At 35.9% G+C, this 18819-nt stretch overlaps 1 long non-coding RNA gene across 2 annotated transcripts in view; it reads left to right on the top strand.

The window, feature by feature from the left end:
• The first annotated feature begins 274 nt into the window (after positions 1-274).
• LOC140612345 (uncharacterized) overlaps positions 275-18819 on the top strand; it is a 218544-nt gene continuing 199999 nt past the window's right edge. For both annotated transcript variants that reach the window (XR_012013620.1, XR_012013622.1), the window contains exon 1: positions 275-600. This is a non-coding gene — a long non-coding RNA (uncharacterized lncRNA). The remainder of the gene's footprint in view (positions 601-18819) is intronic.

The following is an 18819-nucleotide window of genomic DNA, read 5'->3' as shown; positions in this document are numbered from 1 at the left end:
ATTCAGAACATTTATACACACACATACACACACACACACAATGTATATAGTATGTATATAGTACACATAGTATTTGGTTGCATTTTAGCAATTAAAATCCCTTTTGTGAAATGAACTTTCCTCAGTATGACACTACATCCCCTAGCAATACACCATGGTGTTTCCAGAACATAACAGTATGTTCTGAACTTAGAGCTATGTGAACAAATTCACACTCAAAGGAAAACCAGCAAAGTACCTGGCTTGCTTCCAGTTTCACTTTCCTCATTGTTTTGCAGAAATGAAGAGCAATTTTGTGGTTGAAAATGAAAATGTCTTTTCCCAACTGTGATCAGCTCTTCTGACCTGGCAGATATGATTTCAAGCCTGTGTCTTTCAGGCCTTGAAATCTGCTTCAAAACAATTTCTGCTCAAGAGGACATTCTCGGGAAGTTTTAATGCATCTCAAGTCCTGGCCTACATTTTCTGCTTGATTTTACCTTGCTTTCTTGCATATGCAACTTCTTATTAGAGTATCATAAGTTCTCTTTTATCCCAAGGCTTCCCAAGAAGAAACATACTATCCAAGGATGTGACTTTGGGCCATTTCAGGATGCACAGGTAAGAGTTAAGATTAATCAGCTCTTTAAGTCAAGTACCTCTGGGGCTAGGCTCAATACAACATGGTCCTCGAATAACATATAATTTAGACAGTTCAACTAAGGTCAAAATCAAAAATCCTGATTGGCACCAAAGCTGTTCTTTCGTTTCTTTTACATGTTTTATTTTATTGTCACAAAATAGAGGGCTTTATAGGGGAAAGCCACTCTTGGATTACAGTAAGATTTTTTAACAAATTATGTAATCACTTTGACTGATTTCACATTAAATATTTACAAGGCAAGGTAGTTATGTAAAAACAAACATAACTAAACTTTGGAGAATTAGCTACTAGAATCTCATTGGTGAACTGAACTATTTTACGTTGGTATTATATAAGTAACCTCAAAAAGAGAAAAATAAACAATAGATAAAAGTTACTGGATGGAAGTGGTTTTTTTTTTCTTTAACATGTAGAAATGGAGGAGTGAATTAGTTAAGAGTTCTATGAAAAATGATATAAATATGAATTTAAATTAGTGATAATGCTTTAACCTCTAGTGTTCTAAAAATGTTAACATTATTTCAGTTTTAACAATTACAGATGGAGTTAAGTATACATCTTAAATTCAATTCCATTGACTAGAATTTGAAATTGAAGTTTTCCCAAATCTCTAAAGTTTGAAATCATTCAAAATATATTATATCTTGCAAACTAAACAAAATAAATCAAAATCTATAAATTTTCAAGAGTTTAGGATGAAAAAGGTAAAAAATTTGCCCCTCTCCCACCGTCTCCCTTTTCTTTATATGCCTCTCTCTGCTGGTTCACCCCTTTCAGTGCTTTATTTATTTATTTATTGAAGTACAAAATTCATAGTGGGTTTTCATTTCTATTTTCATAGGCTTCTCTGGTATCTTAAAAAAATCCCTTAAAAGGGATATCTTACCAGGGCATGCCTGGGTGGCTCAGAGGTTGACCATCTGCCTTTGGCTGGGGTTATAATTCCAGGGTCCTGCATCAGGCTCCCCACAGGGAGTCTGCTTCTCCCTCTGCCTGTGTCTCTGCCTCTCTCTCTCTCTCTCATGAATAAATAAAAACTTTTTTTTCTTAAAAAAGGGGTATCTTACCAATTTCAGAGGCTGAACACTTTGTATTGCCTCCCTACTCCCCAAAATTAATTAATATCATTAAGTACCTTGAGAAATGAAGAGGTAAATTTTTTGTTATAAATCCAAACACATTATTAAAATCCATTAGATTCTGCTCCTATTAAAAAGGATACAACTGTTAGTTAAATAATTTAAGGAACTGAGGTTGAGTTGTTTTAAAATATGCTGAAAATTGTAATAGAATCTATTGGCTTTCTGAAAGAAGAGCTTGCTTAGGCCTCTTGACTCTCACCTTGATTAGCATATATATCACTGCTGGGCAATGTATGCAACCTACAGAATTTAGCAAAATTTTACCCTGTAGAATAAAGTAGAAGCTGGAAGAGAAATAGTGCCTATGAATTTTCTTGCTTTTTATATTATGGAAAACTCAGCCATAATAGGTCCCTCTGCAGTAAGAACAGCCACAAGCGTTAAGATGGGAAGAAAGGTTCTGTGTCAATCATCTCTCTCCTGTCTTTCCTAAAATGTCAGAAAATTATAGAAATGTGAAGCCAGAAGGGAAGTTGAAGATGACCTAATTGAGTTACATTGTTTAAAAAATTATGAGAATATGATCTGCATAAATTAATTGACTTATCCAAGGTCATACAACTACCCGATGAGAAACAGAAATCTCGAGTTTCTCAACTGTTCTACCTTATAGAAGCAGAGTAGGACACTTCCCAGCTTAGAGCCAAAGACAGAGAAAATCTAGATGTACTATTTCAACAGGAAATGATGCTTTCAGTCTGTCTCACATCTCCTTCATGACTACCTCAGCTCTTCCAATTGGTAGAAATAGCAAAGCAAAAAGGAGCACAAATCTATTTCTCTGGTCAAAGTTTTTAAATTCTAATTCAAATAACCATTTCCCTCTCTAGCCTAAAAGTTAAAATTTAAGTTTGTTGTTAATTTAAAAGTAATGGAAAATATAACTTTGTTTCTTGCAATATCTAAACTTCTTATGCAAGACTTCTAGCCTCAGAGATAAATTACCAGTGGCTAGATATGTTAGTAGTCTATAAAGTCAAAGAGCTTCACAACAGGATGGTGGGCAGACAAAACCTAAAGAATGTAGCTTTCTTCATTTATTGCATATCATGTATCACATCACAGATGAAGATATTCACTCTGAAGTCAAAGGGTAAAATAATAATACTAATACCTACTACATGCTCAATTTCTATGTTGGGCAGAAGATGAGAGGATGAGTAAGGAACAGACCCTCCCTTCAGAGAGTTTATTGTTGAACAGATGAGACATGATGACATGCACACAAATGACCACAGTACAAAATATGTCACTTTCATTAAAAAAATAAATAAATAAAAGATTCTAAAGAGACCTGAAAGATACAGCTTTCTAGGGAACAGGAAAAGCATTATGAATTAAGTGGCCTATGAGATAAAACTTGGAAGTTCCCATAGGCCTGGGACTGGTAGGGGAGACGCCACCTCAGACTCTCTCCTATGTTGTCACTTCCCACCTCTGGCCTTTGTTCATGATGTTTATTCTTTAGAGATACCTGCCCTCACCTCCTCCATTGTTTGTGGAGTAGATGGGTGGATGGTTTTCAAGGGCCGAACGGCTTTAGAAATGCAAATAACTATCTATAAAGAACTTATTAAACTCAACACCAAAGAAACAAACAATCCAATCATGAAATGGGCAAAAGACATGAACAGAAATCTCACAGAGGAAGACATAGACATGGCCAACATGCATATGAGAAAATGTTCTGCATCACTTGCCATCAGGGAAATACAAATCAAAACCACAATGAGATACCACCTCACACCAGTGAGAATGGGGAAAATTAACAAGGCAGGAAACCACAAATGTTGGAGAGGATGCGGAGAAAAGGGAACCCTCTTACACTGTTGGTGGGAATGTGAACTGGTGCAGCCACTCTGGAAAACTGTGTGGAGGTTCCTCAAAGAGTTAAAAATAGACCTGCCCTATGACTTAGCAATTGCACTGCTGGGGATTTACCCCAAAGATACAGATGCAGGGAAACGCCGGGACACCTGCACCCCGATGTTTATAGCAGCAATGGCCACGATAGCCAAACTGTGGAAGGAGCCTCGGTGTCCAACGAAAGATGAATGGATAAAGAAGATGTGGTTTATGTATACAATGGAATATTCCTCAGCTATTAGAAATGACAAATACCCACCATTTGCTTCAACGTGGATGGAACTGGAGGGTATTATGCTGAGTGAAGTAAGTCAGTTGGTGAAGGACAAACATTATATGTTCTCATTCATTTGGGGAATATAAATAATAGTGAAAGGGAATATAAGGGAAGGGAGAAGAAATGTGTGGGAAATATCAGGAAGGGAGACAGAACGTGAAGACTGCTAACTCTGGGAAACGAACTAGGGGTGGTAGAAGGGGAGAAGGGCGGGGGGTGGGAGTGAATGGGTGACGGGCACTGGGGGTTATTCTGTATGTTAGTAAATTGAACACCAATAAAAAATAAATTAAAAAAATAATAAAATAAAATTTAAAAAAAGAAAAAAAAAAGAAATGCAAATAACTACTTGCCAAGGGTTAAATCCCTGCCTCTGCCTTTAGTGGACCTCCTACCACCACCACCAACAGGGCCTAACAAAGCGCTGCACAAAAAGCAGCTGATTTACTCATTCACTCCTAGATGTTTTCCTGAAGATCTACTAAGTGTGAGAAGTGTTCTAAGTTAAAGAAAGGATATACACAAAATTAATGTGGTCCTTAAGCAGTTGCAACAGTATCATAAATGTGATAACAGTTCACAGGATGGTAATGGTGGTACAAGGCAAGGACGCCTCTCCAGATTAGGAGGGTCAAGAGAGTTTTCCAGAGAGAGAATCACCAAGGATGATTAGGAGTTGGTAGGTGCCCTCATGCAGCAGAGGCTTGGAACTGCCACTCCTCAGGAAGCATGTGTTTTTGCAGTGAGGCAGTGACCGGTGGGAACCTCAGGCAGAGAGATGCTGCTTAACACTTGCAAGTGAAGATCTCACAAATGCAGTGGGGTTATGAGTTTACTGACCTAAGGTCAAAGGAAAAGGAGAGGGAGCTGAAGCTTTCCTAGGCTCTTTGAAAAGAGGGACTGCCATTGAGATTGGAGGCAGGGAATTTATTAAATAAAGGGGAAGGGACCTGAGATCAAGGATGGGGGGATTGCAGCTTTTGAAACTCTCTCATTGCTAATTATAACCCGAGGTCAATCCATCAGAAGTCAGAACAGATAAAGCTTCCAATGGATAGGACTTGTTTTCATGCAAATATCTCTTGAAATGCAAACTAAAGGGGAAAAGAGTGTAAGAAAACACAGCATGAAAGACAGCAGAGTTCGGCAGCAATTTCTTTTCTTTTTCTTTTTCTTTTTTTTTTATTTTCTTTTTTTTAGCAATTTCTTTATGCTCAAAAAAAAAAAAAAAAAAAAAAAAGGCAACCCTGCAAGGAGAAAAACAACTGTAAAGGTTGTTGCAAAGTGTTCCCTGTAGATTGCAAAGTATGTTCCCTGTAGATTACGTTCATCTACAACTCTTTAAATTCCATCTTTCAAAACATTACTCTTAATTCTGTCTTTTATATCATTGCTCTCTCAAAGAGAATAGACCTTACGAACATCTTCACTTTATAATTTTAGCAGAACAGAGACTTAGAGCCCACCAATGCAAAGGAAATATTCCTTAAATAACAGAATGACGGCTCTGTGAAAACTCTATGCAGTGTCCTGATTATGGAGCTTGGACAAGAAAAAAAAAAAAGTAGATTTAAAGATAGGGTACTTGACTCCAAAAATGGTGCTGTACGACTGAATATTGTGGGCTGAGGAAATGTGTTTTGTTCTGTTCTGTTTAATTCTGAAGTTAAAAGCAGTAGTCAAACCATGACAGCGAGGAGCTTTCTGCTCTGTTATATTACAGCTCACTTATTTCCCTCCAAATATTAAACAATGCCAAAAAAACTTTTAGTTATTTGGGATGCGATCCATTTTCATTTCACTCTTGTCCTTTTTTGGTTGTGAGATGACAGTTTAATATTCCAGGCTCCAAACCAGAGCTTGGCAAATGGATTTAAAAAAAAAAAAAAGTTAAATGCCGTAGGGAAGAAAAAAGGTATGCAATTAATTTTCCACAAGAAACTGTGAAGCTGGTGCTAAAGATGACTATGTTGATTATCTATTTACCTCATACAACTCTTGAAATCTTTCAGAATACCAGAGCATGAAAGTAATTTTACTGAAGTCAGTTAACTGACTTGGTTTTATAGTATAAAATTTCACATTTATTATCTTCGACTTCAGTATTTTTTTAAAAAGTTGATATGTAATCATGTAAAATTAACTGCATTTTAATACAATGATTAAAAACCAAAGTTCAAGAACAGAGTTGAGTTTAAATCTCACTTGTGACTCATAAGCTGTGTCACTTTGGGAATGTTACTTAACCTCTGTTGGCTTTAGTTGGATCATCTTTAAAAGTGATATTAATAATTCTAAATTCATTGTGCTTTTCTGAGGATTAAGTAATATAAAACAGAGCTGATGCATATGAAAGAATGGATACATTATGAGCATTTAGTAAATAAGAGCTCTTATTATTATTGTTATTGGATGAATGTTCTTGTCCTGAAGATTTAGAAGTTTCCTTGACCAGAGTCACCTTTTAGTTCACATATCATAGTTTTTTAGGTATTTCTGTACGTTATCCCATTGCAAATCAGTGTCAGTGCAAATATGTGAATAACATCATAACTGGCTCCAAGAATGAAATACAACATTTTACTCAAATGATGGCTTTTTGAATATACCTTAAGAGCTGGAAGTTGGTCACTCAGCCCACGCTCAAAAATTGCCCTCTCATAATCCTGTATGCACATTTCAATAAATCAAACAGAAAAAACTCATTTTCCAGTTGCCTTGCTTAACACCAAACATGGTAGGGAACATAGCCTGTTAGTGACTAAGTAGCTTCAAGGCTTTCTTTCAAATCCTAGTTTAAAAAAAAAAAAAATGCCTATAGCTGGGAGAAATTCCATTTCTGAAAATGCTATGCACTGTTGATACACTTACCTTTTACTTAAGGAAATATTAAGTAAGTTTTTGAAGTACATTCTGGGTGTCATGGCCTTGGAAAATATGTCTAAGATGATCCTCTCATGGTTGTTTCATTCAGCATCAATTGGGACATCACATCTTTTTTATGTTTCTGACCCTTGAGTAGCTCTAGGGCTATAGCAAGGATTGAAATGTTGCTCCTGACTTATAGAGCTTACTGTCAGAATTGGGATAGGACCCTATGGTGCGGGCGGGGGGGGGGGGGGAGAGAAAACGACAGACAACTAGAAATTAATAGGCATTGCTAATGTAGTGTATATAATACATTCTATAAAGGAGAAGATGTAAGATAATATAAGAATACATTTGATTTCTGGCAGGATGTTGAATAATGGCCAGGCTTTAATGAACCAGTCAATGTACATTAGTTGAGAACTAATGTTAGTGGGAAGAGATAGTTTGACAGTGGGAAAATGTTGTAGAAAAATAACTCCCATCATTTCTACTGGCCCTTGTCCTTGGTCACATCAGGTAAGCAAAAATCCGAACAGAAATTGCAGTCTTTTTAAGCAAATGTGGCTTTAGGCTGGGTTTCCGAGTACCTTTACTCTCTTACAGGTTGTCATCTTTAAATCCTTTCTGTGTAATCAAATACCACAATGATGTTGAGACTCTATTATGAAATAAGGAAAATAAATTATTGTAACCCAGAGCCTCAGTCCCCCAAAACTTTTGGTTGTAATTTACTCACGGAGTCTAGTTAAATCCCAAACATGAAATCAAGTCCTCAGCACCAGGGGAAATGGAGAACTCTTGACTAGCTGAATATTCACCATCTCTAACAACAGATTTTTAAGGAAAATATGTCAAATTCTATTCAGCATTAACTTAGTGCTAGCTCTTTGGAACTTGTGACACCATTTGTTTGATCCAAGTTAGTTTCTTAGCTTCTGGTCATCTATAACTATCTAAGTCCATCCTTGACAATTAATTTTTAAAAAGTACTTATGAGATGGACGGGATGCGGTTGCCTGGCTGGCTCAGTAGGTAGAGATGCAACTCTTGATTTCAGGGTCATGAGTTTGAACTCCAAGTGTGGCAAAGTTCACTAAAAAAAAAAAAAAAAAAAAAAAAAAGATTGGGTGGGAGGAGAAATCTTAATTATGCTGCTGATCTTTTCCCTAAAGTGCTCTATATAGATAGGTCAAGAAGCTATTCACATATTCACACAAGTGGAGACTTACTAATGATACCCTTACAATTCTTTCATTAAAACTAGAGAATAGTTCAAACCCCCACCCCCTGCTGCCCCTTGGTTCCTGTGAACTTTCCGATCCCAATCAATGGGAAGAGGTCTTGGCTTATTGACTAATTGCCCTTTATCTGTTATGACAGGAAAGGAAATTATGCACATTGTGTAATTTGGTGTATTTGACAGATAATTTTATCTCAATTTAGAACATCTAGCCAATGACAAGAGCTGAAATAAAGGTGAAGTGGTTATGAAATTGATGAATATCTAATATATATATATATATATATACACACACACACACACACACACACACATACTCAAAGTATAATCTCCTTAAACAACTTTAAATCTTCTCAGAAATAGGGTAATAGTGAAGTTGCAAGAAAAATTTCTACAGAAAATCACACCTACAAACACAAGCACACACACATGCTTGGTGAAGGGCCTAAACTGGCTATGAGAAAAGTAGGAAAAATTAAAGAAGCAGTTACTATTTGTTAAAGCCTCAAGTAAGAAGCCCTCGTAAAGTCTATTACATGAGGGACAAAATATGCAGTACAATGACTAAAATTAACAAGAGTAAGTCTTTAAAATATTTATTAGTAGAAGAGGGCAGTGAAATATGTGGAAGCCCAAAGAACTTAATTTTATTTTCACAAAGGTCCATTTAAAATGAAAGCTTGAAAAACTCTATCTACAGCCATACCATTCTGAACATGCCTGGTCTCTAAAACTGAAAGCTTACTTTGACCTCAACATATTTTTCCACTTTTGTGCAATATTTAGAAAAGGAAAATAAACAATTTTATTTAATAGAGTTACAAAGTACCCTTAAAATACCTTCATAGTTTAAAGGCAGTGTTTGTTTAGATCAAATCAGAGAGTGTAAGTGGGACACATTTTGGGACACATATGAGTCCAAATGATTTGAAAGCTGCAACATTAGAACTGTACCAAAGAGGAAACTAATGCCAGAGGTGCCAGATGCTTATGTATTGGTTCAGCATCAAGGCACCCGTGCGTTACAAGATTATACACAAATGAGATTAATCCAATGTGCCATTTAAATTTCAACCATATTCTAAAAAGCACAAGCACTCAAGAATTTACCTAGTTGTTACCAGAAGGAATATCAATTAAGGACTTAAGATATTTGTTGCTCCTGAGCTAGTTTGAAAAAGAGAGAATTGAGAGTACTCAGGATGAGATTTATTTTTTCATCAACAAATATTCATTTCCTATTAATTTCCAACAGTTTACTTGATGGTAGGGCCTACAGCTGTGATGCTGTGATGCCCAAACATGTTTCTGCCTTCATGGAACCAAAAGTCTCATTTAAGTCTTTAGTAGCACTATGTATATATATACACACACATATACACATACACACATTAGATGTGTAAGTGTTTGTGTGCGTAAACCTTAATGCTTTGACTATGAAACTATATCTTTTTGGGTGAGTTGGAATTAGAGAATGGCAGTTACTCGAGTTTTGTTTTGTTTGTTTTGTTTTAATTAGAAAGTTCGACTTTTTGAAGCCAAATACCATGTGCATGACACTGTGCTAAACTGTAAAGGAACGTTCACCCAAATCAATAAACAAAAAAAAATATATTGTTTGATTGGTTACTCATTAATATAAATGGGAACCTCATTTGCTTGCACAATAAGTAGCTTTTAAAATATTGAACATTAAAATATATCATGAAGATGTGGCTCCTGGGATAGAGAGGGTCAGAATCCGATGAGAAGGACTAACAACAGAATATGGAAGGAAGGATAAATTTTCCCTAAATGTTCAGGGAAGTTCTTCCAAAGATGCATAGTTTTGGCTGAGATTTAAAAGATGAATTCAGAACCCCATGTGTAAAAAATGAAATAGAATTCTAAGCAGAGCATGGAGGACATCCATAACATAGAGATCCGAAAACTGTGTGTGGCATGACTGAGAAAAGACTAATTGAAGAGAAGAATACAGGGAGAGAGAAAAGAAATGTTTTAGAAATAGTTTCAAGGATAGATTTAAAATAGAATGACAAGCTGAGGAATATGAAAAACTTCCCGGGTTAGGGACAATGAATGCCTCACCCTGGGTCTGAGACTAGTAAACCCCCAACAAAATATTTGTGAATGAATGAAAAAAGTTGATGTGATTCAGTGACAGTGGAGATAGATTTAAGAGTCATTACTTAAAATAAAACTTACATGATTTGAGAAGAATATGATGCAGGAGGTAAATGAGCAATAGGAAAAAGCAATGACTTGAGGGTTTCAAGATGAGCTAAGAGGGTAGGTTGTGTTGCCATTAACTGAGATGTGGAACTAGGGTGAGAAGGTGGTTATAGTGGATGGTAAGAGGGTAAGATGTTGACATCTGACAGCATATTGAGCTTAGGCTGATACATTTATAAAGATGTACTACACTAGGTACGACGTCAGTATCTGAAGGTTAGAAAAGAACTTATAGCAGGAGAAAGAGTTGGATAACATCTGAGTTTAGTTGAGGTACAGAGTGTTTGAGATTATATCAGAAAGCAGGGCAGCTTGGGTGGCTCAGTGGTTTAGTGCTGCCTTAGGCCCAGGGCGTGATCCTGGAGATCAGAGATCCAGTCCCATGTTGGGCTCCCTGCATGGAGCCTGCTTCTCCCTCTGTCTGTGTCTCTGCCTCTCTCTCTCTCTCTCTCTCTCTCATAAATAAAATATTAAAAAAAAAAAGAAAGCAGTATAGCATAAAAAAAAAAAAAAAAAGATGACTGTCACAAGATGGGTGCCCAAGGAAGCAGGCTCTAAGATGGAGATTGGCAAGAATGATGTTTATTAGGGAATATGGTTGGGATCAACACTTTGGGAAAAAGGAAAAGCCAAGGTGGAATACAGTTACAACACAAACTTCAGCTAATCCTCCAGGGTTTTCTGAAGGTGATATGACCCTTTACAGTTGCCCCAAGATGGAGCAGAGACTGGGCCTCCCACCTCTGTACCAATCAGCCTTTGGAAATGGCTGCCCATGGAACTAGGCATGATCTTTGACTAGGTCACCCTCTTCAACTGAGGTAACTGCTAAGAGTGCTAATAGTGGAGGTCTGTGTTCTGGCAGTGCACCTAGCAGCAGGAGTTACAGTTATTTCTTACCCAAAAGGTGTTCTTGGTGGTATATCACATATCTGCCAGGATGGGCAAGCACAAAATATTGTAGGAAAGCCTATATTGAAAGAAGTAGATGGTGAAGGGTAAAATAGAGCAAGGGTTTCTGGAGGTGTAAGAACAGTGGGATACAGATGGACTTTGGAAGCCAAGACTCAAGAAGGAAAGGAAACACAACAGATACAATATCTGCAGAAAGTTTAACTTTATTTTTTTTTCTTTATTTATGATAGTCACACAGAAAGAGAGAGAGAGAGAGGCAGAGACAAGGCAGAGGGAGAAGCAGGCTCCATGCACCGGGAGCCGGACGTGGGATTCGATCCCGGGTCTCCAGGATCGCGCCCTGGGCCAAAGGCAGGCGCCAAACCCCTGCACCACCCAGGGATCCCAGAAAGTTTAACTTTAAAGGACATTAGATTTGGCACAAAAATGATTATTTTTTTAATGTTACTAAGTATTAGGGGAGAAAATAGAAGAAAATTGAGAACTGTGTTTGGCCAAAAGTGATCATTGTTGAAATCAGAGAAACAAAGAGGGGAAGTCAATATGCTAAAGAAGAAAATAACAGGCAGCAAAAGAACGTGCTGTCTTTCTATTCGGAAATTCACCTGCCATTACTAATCTCCTATTCTGATCTGATTTCATCCAACACAAGAAATAAAAATGCTAAAACCTAGAGAAGCAGATTAATTAAATTGGCTCAGCAATATGTTCATTTCATATGAGAAAGCTATCTAATGAAAAGAGTTTTCTTTACTCCTGTGAATTTGCTGGTAATACTCTCCCTTGAAAGGTTCCAAGTTACGTTTCACTAAAGATGTTCAAGAAATGCTTTCCTAGATATCCACTTAGAGTCCTAAAATTCTCCAAGCAACTTTATGGTCTGATAAACTTCAAGCTATTTTCCAGATTAAGCCTTGGATAGAGTGAATGCCTTTGTCTGGTTGGAAGCCCAGTTCTATGGAAAGTATAAATAAATACTCTTATTTAAAGTCACATAGAGCTTTTCAGCATTCTTGACAACATAGTCCTAAAAAAAAAAAAAAAAAAAAAAAAAAAAAAAAAAAGCCCAAATGCCTTCAAGAAAGATAAAAGACAAAGAAACATCTATTGACCAATGATTATGCTCAAGGCACTTTTTCAGGTGTTTGTATACAATATGCCATTTGTCATCACTCCAATTCCGTGAGCTATTCCCTGTCTTATAAATAACCTTCTTGTGTTTCAGTTTTCTAAATAACATGCTCAATGTTACATAATCTATAAGGAATAGAACTAGGATTTATTAAATGTCTGAATGATTGATTATTTCATTCATTCAACAAGTATTATTAAACATCTGTTTTTTGTATTATCGGAACTCAAATCTGATAGCAAAGCTCATCTCCTAAATTTTTATCTTCATGATTATTTTCATTATTTTATGTACTTATTTTTATACATCATAACGTTTTAGAAACACATTCTAAAAAATCCAGCGCAGCTATCTGCAGTGGTAATTCCGGTTACATAAATAAAAATGACTTCGGTGGCCACCATCGCTCCACAAGATGCAGTTGTTCCGTAATACACGTTGGGAGACACCAAGAACAGTACCTGGAAGTGGTGAAGACTAAGCCATATTGTTTTTAAAGTGACTTCTGCAGCATAAAATAGTCACTCTTTATTTAGCAAAATTGGTAAGGTTTTTTTCCTCCTTTTTAAAACTTTTTTTTTTCAATTAAAAAAAATTAGAGTAAATCATGGTATATTAGAAAAAGATAAACCATCCAAGAGAAAACAGAACTATCTCTCTCATTTTCCTACCTGTTGGCTATAGAACTTCTGTGACAAAGTAAAAAGTGTTTTAGCACTGAGTATTTATATTCTACTCATTTAAATTATTGGAGCATTCACGTAGGGCCTGTTAAATTAATTAAACAAAGTGGCCAGTAGACTAAGATGGTTTTAATGTTAGTAGCCTACATAAGCAAACAAAAACCTAAGTCTATAAATGCCTCAAGTTTAAAAAAATCAGAACCTAAGGACAACCAGTCACAAATAGCCAAATAAGCTTTTCCAAATAATGTTACCTCTTAAGCTGTGACAAAGGCAATCAAATAATGCCATTACTTTGCTTACACATCTTCTATAGACAAGTCTTATGCCTAGCTCCTGAAGATGGAGGGCTCCTGACCACTTCCACTTGAGTGATGTCCCATTCCAGTCAATTTTTGCTCAAATACACTAAAAAAGTTTATATGCCTCAATTTATCTTTTATCAGCTGAATGGTCTCTAATTCAATTCTCTTTTATACTTACATGTTGAGTAACAAAAGCCTATTCCTATTTTAATGTCTATGTAGTAAAACTATATATCTGTCTAGACAATGACACTTTTTAAAACATATTATTTAGAACTAAATCTGAAGAATGAATTGCTAAAGGAAAATATGTTGTATTTCCAAAGTAGGATTTTGGTATCACTTATTGCAGGTGGAAATTAGTTAGCAAAGTCTATTCCTTTTATTTTATTATTTTATTTTATTTTATTTTATTTATTTTATTTATTTGAGAGAGAGAAAGAACATGCACACAGGCATGAGCAAAGGGAGGGGCATAGGGAAAGGGAGAAGCAGACTCATGTGGGGCTTAATCCCAGGATCCAGATATCACAACCAGAGCTGACGGCAGACATTTAAACGACTAAGCTACCCAGGCAGAGTTAGCAAAGTCTATTCTTTCTTTTTTATTTTTTTAAAGATTTATTTATTTATTCTTGAGAGACACAGAGAGAGAGAGAGAGAGAGAGAGAGAGAGAGGTAGAGACACAGGCAGAGGGAGAAGCAGGCTCCATGCAGGGAGCCCGATGTGGAACTTGTTCCAGGTCTCCAGGGTCCCCCTCCTGGGCTGAAGGCAGGCACTAAACCGCTGAGCCACCCAGGGATCCCCGCAAAGTCTATTCTTAATAATCTTTATGTAGAAATGTTTGACCTCTGGGTATTTCTATAGTACAAATAAATTGATGAGTTAATACAATATCTATTTTTGGACAATATGTGGTACATTGAACTCTATTGTTCACCAATGATCTTTTCAGTAACTCCTGAATACATGAAGGTTAATTCCAATAATTGATAATATGAAAGAAAGAAAGAAAGAAAGAAAGAAGAAGAAGAAGAAGAAGAAGAAGAAGAAGAAGAAGAAGGAAGGAAGGAAGGAAGGAAGGAAGGAAGGAAGGAAGGAAGGAAGGAAGGAAGGAAGAAAGAAAGAAAGAAAGAAAGAAAGAAAGAAAGAAAGAAAGAAAGAAAGAAAGAAAGAAAGAAAGAAAGAAAGAAAGAAAGAAAGAAAGAAAGAAAGAAAGAAAGAAAGAAAGAAAGAAAGAAAGAAAGAAAGAAAGAAAGAAAGAAAGAAAAATCTTCTGGAAAGAAAGATGAATGTATAATTCTGCATAAACCTGAATTCTCACAAACATTTATGTGTTTGTCTACTTTGGATAATATATGAGAATTGACTAGTGTTGATGACTGATTTAGCAAATTAATAGGTTGTACTTATGTTTACACTTTAATCTCCTGATTATCTGTTTTTTTCATAAAAGCTTAAAGTTTTGGTGCTTTGTAAAGGTAAACCAGGAGCACTTGAGTAGGAAATAGATTAAGGATTCATCCTATAAATGAAGAACTATACTTATGCTCAATATTTTTCCCCAGGGAATGAGAAATATTTGTAGAAATTGGGAATAAAGTTCTTGAATCTGTCCAATTTGACATAGACAATCTGTCACCAGTACTTACTCTAGGAAGGTAAGCATATCTGATCAGTGCAGCTCTTTCACTATTTTATGTATAGGCTGACAAGTAGAGGAGGTGACCTCATACAGCTAAAAATTAAAATATATGTATTTTTCTGCAAGGACTGGTGGTTAACATTCAATGCATGATTTTTTGTAGAGCTAGTAAGTACTAAATGAAGGTTCAAAAGGAGACATTCTAGTAAATAATACTATATGTTTGACAATGTAGACCTAGGACAATCAAATATATATTTATATATTTTATATCTTTGTGTGTATATGTGTATATATATATTTGTTTTATATATAGATATATAGATAGATAGATAGATATAGATTTTATATATAGAGAGAAAGGACATGACCAGTGGTAAGGAAAGGGGAGGAGGGAGAGAGAGAATCTTAAGCAGCTTCCAAGCTCAGCACAGAGCCCAATGCAGGGCTTGATCTCAGAATACATGACCTGAGCCCATATCAAGAGTCGGATGCTTAACTGACTCAGCTACCTAGGCGCCCCATAGGACAATTATATTTTAAAGGGATAAAGAGGATGGGGAGAACAAATGAAAAAAACAATAATTGCTTTTATAAATAATGTTATTGGTAACAGTATCAGAATTATCACCTTGAGACAATAATGTATATGATATAGAATAAAATAAATGAGAAATTGTGGGATACTCTAATTCTAAGATCCCTTCAGAATTAGTGTTTCCAAGGAGAATATGAAAAGCTAACAGACGAAAAACAGATTAAGTTTTCTTAACTGTAAATAGTTAAACAGATTAAGTAAAACAGATTAAGTAAAAGCTGTATTCTAAAATTTGTATAGCAGATATTGGTATGAGTTCATGAGATATTTTATCTTTAATATGCACTTACATAATATAATAATTATATACATATATGTACCTGTATGTAATATATACAGAATGTATTGGGCAGCCCACGTGGCTCAGCAGTTTAGCATAGCCTTTGACCCAGGGCGTGATCCTGGAGACCCTGGATCAAGTCCCGCATCGGGCTCCCTGCATGGAGCCTGCTTCTCCCTCTGCCTATGTCTCTGCCTCTCTCTCTCTCTCTCTCTCTGTCTCTCATGAATATATAAAATCTTTAAAAAAAAATGTATTAACTGTCCACTAAAAACCTCTAGAAACACTGATCTATCCAATTACAATGAACAAACCAAAAATTGTATGCCTCCCAATAAAAAAAGAGAATACTCATCTGTCATCTTGCCAAAGGATCAAATTTGGGGTAGATTTGAGATATATGTTATGAGTTATGCAAGCTTTTACATGCAATGTGCTACTTAAGTGGAAGAACATAGTAACCATCTGAAAATATACTGAAGGCTTTATCAAACTAGAATAAATATTTGAGGGTCATTTTTATGGTGTGGTAGTTGAAACAATAAGAATTAATGAGTTGTATATTAAGAGAAATAGCAGAGGTCTAAGGTATGAACCATTAGAAATGATCAAGAATCAAAACATGGAGGTGGTTGGGGGGATATCTGAAATAAATAAAGGGGATTAAGAATACAGTTTTTGTAATGAGCACTGAGTAATATATAGAAATATGGAATCATTATATTGTACACCTGAAACTAATAAAACACTATGTTAATTATTCTTCAAGAAAAATAAATAAGCAAAACAGAATGTTAAAAAGAAGAATAAAAATACAAATTTAAAAAAAGAAGAATCAAAACACAGATAAACAATAATAAAGAAAACACATTGCACATCTCAGAGAAGAAGTAAGAGAAGTAAAAAGACATAGGGGTCACATAAGGACAAAGTTTAAAGAAGCAAACTTCAAGAGGTATCAGTTTTCAGCCAAAGACCTAAACATTCAAGATGTAGTCATCACTTCCATAGCCTTATTGTAGTGAAATGTTCATAATAAGTGCACCTTAAAATTGCTAAAACCAAATAAAAAATATCAGAAACTTCACCTGCGCTTTAAATATAAATGACCACAAAAATAAAACCTTTGCAAATGTACATTGTGCAATTATTAACGTTCTCACTTTTCAAAGGAGAAAGCTGACACACACAGCTATCAAGCGACTTTGCAAATCCAAGTTGAGAGTGAACCCAGTTTTTAAAAAATTATTAGCATCAGAGCCTTTTCAGACCATCCGATCTCTATGATTTCACATTTGGACTAAAATGTTAAGGAATCCTCGCATGTGTATTTATCAGTTATCACTGTCCACTTAAGAAGAGATTGCAAATTCACAGCCTGGTTCTATGCTTGGAGGAAACGTAGAATAAGCATCATAGCAAGATGGACAACAGAGGGTGCCCTCCACTTTGTGCATAGGATGCATTGACTAATCATTTCCTGAATCATTACTAAGTGATGCTTCATAAAATTCTTGGCAACTGAGTGTTTTAAACTGCAACAGATGTGAAATGGTGAGTAATATACTTCCGTATTTTTCTCCCTAAAGGCAGTTGAAATTCAAATCATCAAAGTCAAAGCAAAGGCAAACTGACTATATTTAATTAAATGTTGATGCCAATGGAAAGCCTTATACAATATCTGGAGATGTTAACAAAGAAAACCTTGCAAAATGAAGTCAGGAGCTACTTGGTGTTAACTGATTTCCAAGTCAAGAGAGAGGGGCACGAGTAGTAGGCAAACTTCCACGCTGATAGTTAACAACTGACTTCCAGGGAAATGTCATTCTTAAACAGTGCCTTTGCTAATTGCTTATTTTAGATTTTTCCGCTAAGCAGAATTACAGATTCCTCCTACAATTTCCTAGGAAAACATTTACTTAAACCCTCCTTGACTTTTCTGTGCAATAACAATAAAAGGCATCACCTTCTGGTACTTAAGTTGAACAAAATGCTTTCAGCAAAGTCATTCTATATTTGCAATAAACTAATTTCACACAAAGGTTCAAAGTCCTCACGTATGGAAAAAGTAACCGACCATTTTCAATATGCTTTGGCAACAGATGCTTTTACAAGCAAAATGAAGCATAGAATCCACAGGTTTCAAATGAAGAACTTAACTGAAAATAATGTGAACAGCTGGCAAACTTTCTGATTTCCCCCAAGAGGCGCATGCTGAGAAGGCCATTGCAGTGTTTCTGCCAACCCTTCTAACCTTCCTACCACGACCACCAGGCTTCTAACACACATGCTAACCAAGAACTGGAATCTAAAACTTACTAGAATCTCTGACCAAGACCTGATATTTTGGGAGCTCCCTCAGGACTCTTGTTAACAGTTTTCCTGTCCAACCATGTAAATTTAATATTATCGATTATTTCAGACCAAGACCATTTATACCTCCAGTCCTTTTCCTTTATATTCAAAATCAAACAATGAATTTCTATTTTGTTATTTTTCAGATCCTCCCAGACATATAGCTCTATACACCAGTGATATAAGGAACTCTCCAGGAAATAGAGCAGAGGTTCTCAACCTTTCCATGGATAGGATTTTCTTTTCAATATCAAAAACTGCAGACTCTGCTTAGGATAATAGTTATATTTTTATTATCAGGTGTTAAGGACTTATAATGATGACAAAACATTATAAGGATCCAGTATCATGTTTAATGATTTATATTTCATCTAAAATATCAACATCTGCATGTATTTGAAAAGATATTTATTTCATAATAATGAGATTTATTTTTTTAAAGATTTTTATTTATTCATGAGAGACACAGAGAGAGAGAGGCAGAGACACAGGCAAAGCAAGAAGCAGGCTTGCCACAAAGAGCCCAATGTGGGATTCGATCCCAGACCCTGGGATCACGCCCTGAGCCAAAGGCAGGCGCTCAACCACTGAGCCACCCAGGCATCCCAATAATGAGATTTATATCCAAATGTTC

This window comes from Canis lupus, chromosome 2 (assembly GCF_048164855.1).
Source record: "Canis lupus baileyi chromosome 2, mCanLup2.hap1, whole genome shotgun sequence".
Lineage (NCBI taxonomy): Eukaryota > Metazoa > Chordata > Mammalia > Carnivora > Canidae > Canis > Canis lupus.
The sequence above is the reverse complement of the archived record's forward strand: the minus strand, read 5'-3'. Positions and strand labels throughout refer to the sequence as shown.